Below are 7,117 nucleotides of genomic sequence, written 5' to 3' on the forward strand. Positions count from 1 at the left end.
GTCCTCTCTCTCTAATTCCCTCATCCAAGATTTTTGATCAGCCACAAAATGAGTTTGGCTCTTTAAGCTATTTTTTCCCCTAAAACCACTGACAAAATGAAAACATTTTCAACTGAGGAGAACAAAACTGAAACTGTCTTCTCTTATATCTTCATCCAAAGGCAGGCAGCTCTGAGATTAAAGAAATGTTCCCTCATGTTGATTCATTCAATATTGGAGAAAAAAACGAGTGATATAAGCCTGTGTTTCAAAAGGGAAAATGGTCTTTCCAAATCATTTACTTTTTTGGCAAAATGCCTTGTGTTTGTGTGTGTTATTCTTTAAATCAAATAATACATATTCCATGTGTTCTTTTCCTCATGGTACACTCATATCATGCTGACTATATTGTCTGTTGAATGACACCACACATTATGCTGCCAAGGCATTAATTTAGCTCGCTTAGGTACAGGTCAGTTGCTATGAGATAGAATTTAATCCCGCCAATGAATTAGCCATAGAATTATCAGGAATTTCAAAACAGAGGAAGATCCTGGGGAATGTCAGAATAGCTGGAATCGGATTTTTGGGAATATCACCCTGTGTGTGTGTGTGTGTGTGTGTGTGTGTGTGTGTGTGTGTGTGTGTGTGTGTGTGTGTGTGTGTGTGTGTGTTGCTGCAGGGGGAAGGATGTTAAAGGGAAGAAGAGCTTATTTGTGTCCAAATGCCTCACCCCTGACCAGTTCCCTAAATGGAAAGAACAATACTGACCAATCATGCAGGTCCAGCAATTCTTATGTCCACTTTGCAGTTCAGCAAAATTACACTATGTGTGCTTGCAACAGCATATTGCATTTTTTATGCAGATTTCCAAAGGTGTTCCACAAGACACCGTATTTTCCACTGCACACTTTTGTGTATGCAGTAACATTAGAAGAGCACTAAAGAGTAAGTTTCTGGTTGTGTTTTATTTATTCCCTTTTGCTGTTCCTTTCATAGTCATTTTACATTATATTAACATCTGCTGCTTCATGAGTACATCAGCAAAGGTTTTACACTTAAAAAATGTTTTTCTATCTCTTGGGATTTTTACATTTACATGTATGCATTTGGCAGACTAGTACTAAGCACAGCTCTATGCCATAAGTCATACACTCAAAGTCAATGGGCATGGCATTTAAGTTTTTGTATTTTTATGCAAGCATGCGCTAAGTCTAGGCACAAGACTGTTTGGCGAAATTGCACAAGCAAATCGCTCATGGGGTGGGTCAAGTGCAATTTAATTCTAAGGTTCTTCTCCGTTTACCGGTGCATCCAATTATATAGTCCATTCCCTGTCATGCATCAGTGATATAAACAAAGATAGCACATTGGTACAAGTTGGTAGTGTAAATGAACAGTATGCAATTAATTAATGTTTTTATTACCACCTGCTGGTGGAATCTCCAAACTGCTAATGTTGGAACAAAATTTTGACTTTGCGCTGAAAACAGATGTGCTTTTGAAACGTGTTAGCAAAATTACTTGTTTCGCAGGAAAATATTAAATTGCGCTTCGTGCCACTTCATTGACATAAAATACGGCCACAGTTTGCCTACATACATCCACAGATAGTGCAAACACTCCCACCCACGCTCACATGCGCTTTGTGCTGGCATGAAAATTGTGCTTCGAATTAGCGTTCTCAAGACAATAGGATAAGACGTAGCACGTAGTGCTGCACTTTGTGCACTCACAGAAAAGGAGCCCGTTAAGTCTAAGAAATATAACAAAATCTTATGAGGTTTATGTTTAAAACAAGAAAACACAATTTTCAAATGAGGTAAGACCTACTTCAAAAGGAAAAAAGTAGCTTTTATTTTCCCCATTTTTTTCTAGTTTTATCTTGTATTAATTATGTTTATGGTGAATACAGGTAAAGTGGGACACTTTCTGATAATTTGTCATTGGTGTTATTTTAAAGAGCTCAGAATTTCCACTAGACTATACACATAAAGATAGACAAATGATGTACATAAGCTTAAGTGTCACAGTTTACCAGTTATCCTAATTTACCTTTATTTGAACTATATATTTTTACTTGAAAATAACAACAACAAAAAATATGAATACAAAAAAAATTACAATATTTATTTTTGTATTGCACAATATCCCTCCTGATGATTTTTTTTGAGAACAAGGCTTTTTACTCTGTGGACGGTTGAATTATCAAAACTCTCATATTTCAACACTGCTGGCTTCAGGAACTTTCAGGAATCTGAGTTTTAAACAATGTTTCAATTTCAGAGATATTCAAGTCTTTTGCCATCAGCCTAGCAAATCTGGGGTTACTATAAAAAGATTTTGGGGCCCAAAATTTGGTGTTTCAAAGCATTCTTTTCTGAAAGCCTTTAACACATTGTGTTGCATTCTACAGTATATTTTGATTGTAACAGTGTATTTTTTTCTACACCAGCCTTGGTCCAGAACCATTTTTGTACATCACTTGCACACAGTTCAGATGTCTGATAAAAAGAATACTAAGGAGTAGAACAATTGTACATTTTAGTGAAGCTAAGGCAGGCATCACTATTACAATTGCTTATACTTAGGGTCAGGGATTTGAACAAACCCATAAGTATTAAACTCGAATTGTGCAGACTTTTGAGTATAGGTATGCAATTACTTTTTCACCTGGTGGTTATAAAGCAAGCCACAAATCTGCCATATGTGGGCACTTTTGACTTTGACCAGTACAACATGATTACACAGGAAATCAACATGTTGCTCCTGAAAGTTAATGTACTCTGGAAACTTCCAACTGTCGTGTAGTGTGCACACTCCTGCAACTGGATATGGATATGTCGTAGATGCTCCAACACATTTCAAACCTGTCTGAAATCTGTCCCACGAGTCATCAGGTATGTGATGAGCAAGAGACCAGCAATGAGCCAAAGCCAATTAAATAAGGAGAGAGAACAAGAGGAGAGCATGGTATTGGAAAGCAGGAGACAAATAATAATCCTCATCTCCCTACTCCCTGCTCAACAATATTCTCAGCAATTTTTCTAATTTTTTTCCCTTTCTGTTCAAATCAGCACAATAAATGGGCATCTGCTGTTCTTTCATGTTTGTTGATATCATAATTTCGTCATCATAATTTTAAAATGCCTTTTGGTCATTCGTTTTAAAATGGGATGACACTATAGACAGCTAATGGGGTGTAACAGGCTCAAGGAATGAGGAAGCGGGGGACGGTGAATCCAACTCAAATGTAAATTTATTCTTCACACAAAAACACTCTTGACTGTGTAACGGTAAATCTTCACACAAAAACACTGAAATGCTATGTATAGTGGGACTGACAGCGGCCAACACACTCAAAGCTTCAGCTGGGCTCTCTTCCCCTTACTATAAGGACTGGCCCCTTTTATTTACCCCGTCTCTCACTGCGAACAAAGAAACAGCAATTACCAGCAATTAATCTCAGGTGAAAACCCTTACCGCTTCCTGTCTCCCCAGACAAACGCTCAACTATGCCCTTGCCTCCACATTGGGTTCAAACCTTTTTGAGATGTCCACTTTAAACACATTCAGAGGCGGTTGAAAATGGTTGTGACCACATTGGGCATGAAGTGCCACAGCAGCAGAGCTTGGCAAGAGCTTGGACCCGGAGCTAAACAGCATATTCAGACAATAAGGGTCTACTTTTCCTAATGTTGTAAAGTGCATACCTGCAAGACCAGGTGTTTCAAAAGATGTGGATGGTGAAATTTAGCTGGCCATCAAACACCACTCACAAGTTCCCACTGAATATACGGTGAAATGCTCAGTGAACCCCAGACGAATGACTGCCTAGGGCCATGGAAATCATAGCACCAGCCCTAACTATCATAATTGTATTCATGTAGCATGTTTGAGTATGAGTGTTTTAATTGTTTGCACACATGGGTGTTAGTGTTTTCAAGTGTCAGAAAGTAACAGAGTGAAAGATCTTGACTGTGTAAATGTTTTTATAATTGCAGCCGATGCGTGCATGTGTATGTGTGTGTGTGTGTTTGTGCATGTTTTTCTTCACACACTTGCTTCAGCTTTTCCATCAAACTTTGGACTCTTCCAAAAGCCTGTCCGGCAAACCTACCAAATTATGTCATCTGTTTATTTTCTGTTTCTTTTCTACCTTCTTCTTCTTCTTATCAGGAAGTTTGGCCCCCTTCTATACACCTACTCTTCCCCTCTCGGACAGGAAGTAGCTCTGCCTCCCCTTCCTTTGTAAGTAGCAGGACAAAAGTGTGTGTGTGTGCAGAACAAGCATGCATGAGCCCGTGAACGTGTAAAGGAACCACGTATCTATTATGGTAAACACTGGAAGGCCAACCGACTCAGGCAAGAGTTTAAAGGTGAAAGGAAGGAGCTTGTGTCACTACTGACCTCATATACTGTCAAACAAAATATCTTGAGATCATTAGGAGGAACCATGATGGACATTGCAAATATGGATGTGTAACACCCAGACTGATGACAATGTGAATTCGTTGATTTGTTTTATTACTGCCCCCAGTGGCTGAATCTGGAAGTGCTGAGGTGAAATGTCCACAAGGTGGCACCAAAAGTGAGTTGTATTTTTAATTGTAAATGATGTAATACAGTCAACAGGAATGCATAGTTTATAAACTCTGACCCAAACCCCAACCCTTAACTTAACAGTCAGTGGAATAATAAATATAATCTTAAAGGGAAATTGCAACCTCCGAATCACACTCACCATTGTTTATGTGAATGTGATTACTTCCTGGTTCCCATGGGACTAGAACCTGTGTCTCAGAGGTTGCACATACAATGTGCTATCAGTAGAACCACAGGGAAAGGTGAACACATTTGAATTAATGGGATTGATTTCAGGGTACGTGGATTTTCGGAAGCAGCATGTCAATTTACGGTGTGATCATGTTGGCATACCCACATATTTTTTATTATCAACTAGTCGGTAGGTTGTCTGAATAACTTGTTGACTGGTTTCCCTGTATAATTTGTTTGAACAATCCAAAACACCCTGAAAGATGTGCTTCTTATGGAAATTTTCACACAAGATGTTCACATAAGATCCTTGTGTTTAAAACAGCTAAACAAAAGCAATTTTTTGGCTATAAGCAAGCTTTGATGGCTATAGCAGTGGTTCTTAAAAAAAAAAGAATTTACAGACACAATTTGCAGAAAGAGTTTACTGTACTGACAATCTCACAAAAACACAATGTCGGCATGCTAAAATCCTCCTAGAATAGTCACGTTTCTTAATTCAACCTCCTTTAAAGCACCACCTCTAGAAATATGAAAGCTGAAACAACAATTTTAAAACAATCTTTATAAAATAATCAACCATCCTAATCCATCTCTTATAGAGAGTTGTTTTTAGCTCTTAGCAATATTTAAACGTCACAGTGACTTTGTGCAACTTGATCCCTGTGAGTAGGTGGCTTTTTTAATGGAATATTTTTCCAGAGACAGCACTGAAAAACACAGAGCTGCTGGTTGCTGGTTCCTGAGTTCTCGTATCCAATCTTTATTGTTGAATTGGAAAGTCTCCTCTGACTTTTCCTTTCCTGAACTGTCAGCTTAATTTATGAGCATGGCCATGTGTAGGCCTGGTGGTTTGGTGGCCTTTGGTTTGTGTGACCCATGGGCTGTGGGTTAAAACCCCGGACAGGACAGTAACCGTGACCTAACCAAATGGAACTCTGCCAACCCACCCTGAGCTTCAAATACAGGTTGTGACTGTAGTTATGCTTTAAAAAACCTGCTAAGACTATGCATTGACTGAATGGGTGTAAGTTTCATTATTATTATTTATATATAACTGCATAATTTATTAACTTATTCAATATATAACTTATTCAATACAGTAATGTATTAAAGTAAAAACAAACACTGTTATACTGATCCAGTGGTGCAAGTTATACATTTGTATTACCAGCGTTGGATGTCTCTAATTAAAATGTAATTAGTTACTGTAATAGAATGACATTTTTAGTAAAACAGTAGTGTAACATATTACATTTTAAAATCTTGTACTCAGATTAACGTTACTGACTTTCAAATAAAGCAGTTTATTTTAAGTAAATTTCTTGTGCTAAAGTAATTTGTACTGTATAATACATAAAATATGAATTCATACTGTATGTTAATGTGTTAGTGTTCCCCGTTTGTCACTCACTTCAACATTGTGTCGAAGAAGCGACACTAGGGGTCTCTCTTGAGAGCCTCGCGCATCTGTGAACTTGAGAAAAGGCCAATGAGAAATTGGCTGACAGAATTTGCATTTCCCGCCCCCGGACATATGGGTATAAAGGGAGGGATATGAGTCTGTCAGGAGCCGAGCGGTTGTGTGATCAGCAAGCTGCATTCACAGACTGTTCGGTTCATCTCTACAAGTGCGTATGCTGTTGGATCTATGGCGCATATCAGCGGCTTTCTCCTTCTCTGCACAGCAGTCAAGTCAAGTCAAGTGGTTTTTATTGTCGTTTCAACCATATACAGTTAGTACAGTACACAGCAAAACGAGACAACGTTCCTCCAGGACCATGGTGCTACATAAAAACAACAAAGGACCAACATAGGACCACATGAGACTACACAACGAAATAAAATACCTATATAAACTACCTATATATACCTATATAAAGTGCACGTGCAAACATGTGCAAAAAGTACGGGACAGTACAACAAATTACTGACAATGAACAGGACAATAGACAGTGCAGCGCCGACCAGTACTCAGTAGTGCAAAAAGATGACAGTTTCTAAAAATGTAAACATAACATACTATGAGATAATGTTCTATGCACATAGCAGTTATTGAGGTAGCAGACAGTTATAAAGTGACAGTAATTAAAGTGCAACTCAGGACACGTGTGTGTCAAACCAGTCTCTGAGTATTGAGGAGTCTGATGGCTTGGGGAAGAAGCTGTTACACAGTCTGGCCGTGAGGGCCCGAATGCTTCGGTACCTCTTGCCAGACGGGAGGAGGGTATAGAGTTTGTGTGAGGGGTGTGTGGGGTCGTCCACAATGCTGGTTGCTTTGTGGATACAGTGTTTTTTGTAAATGTCTTTGATGGAGGGAAGAGAGACCCCAATGATCTTCTCAGCTGTCCTCACTATCCTC

The sequence above is a fragment of the Xyrauchen texanus genome, chromosome 25 (genome assembly GCF_025860055.1).
Source record: "Xyrauchen texanus isolate HMW12.3.18 chromosome 25, RBS_HiC_50CHRs, whole genome shotgun sequence".
NCBI classification, from domain to species: Eukaryota; Metazoa; Chordata; class Actinopteri; order Cypriniformes; family Catostomidae; genus Xyrauchen; species Xyrauchen texanus.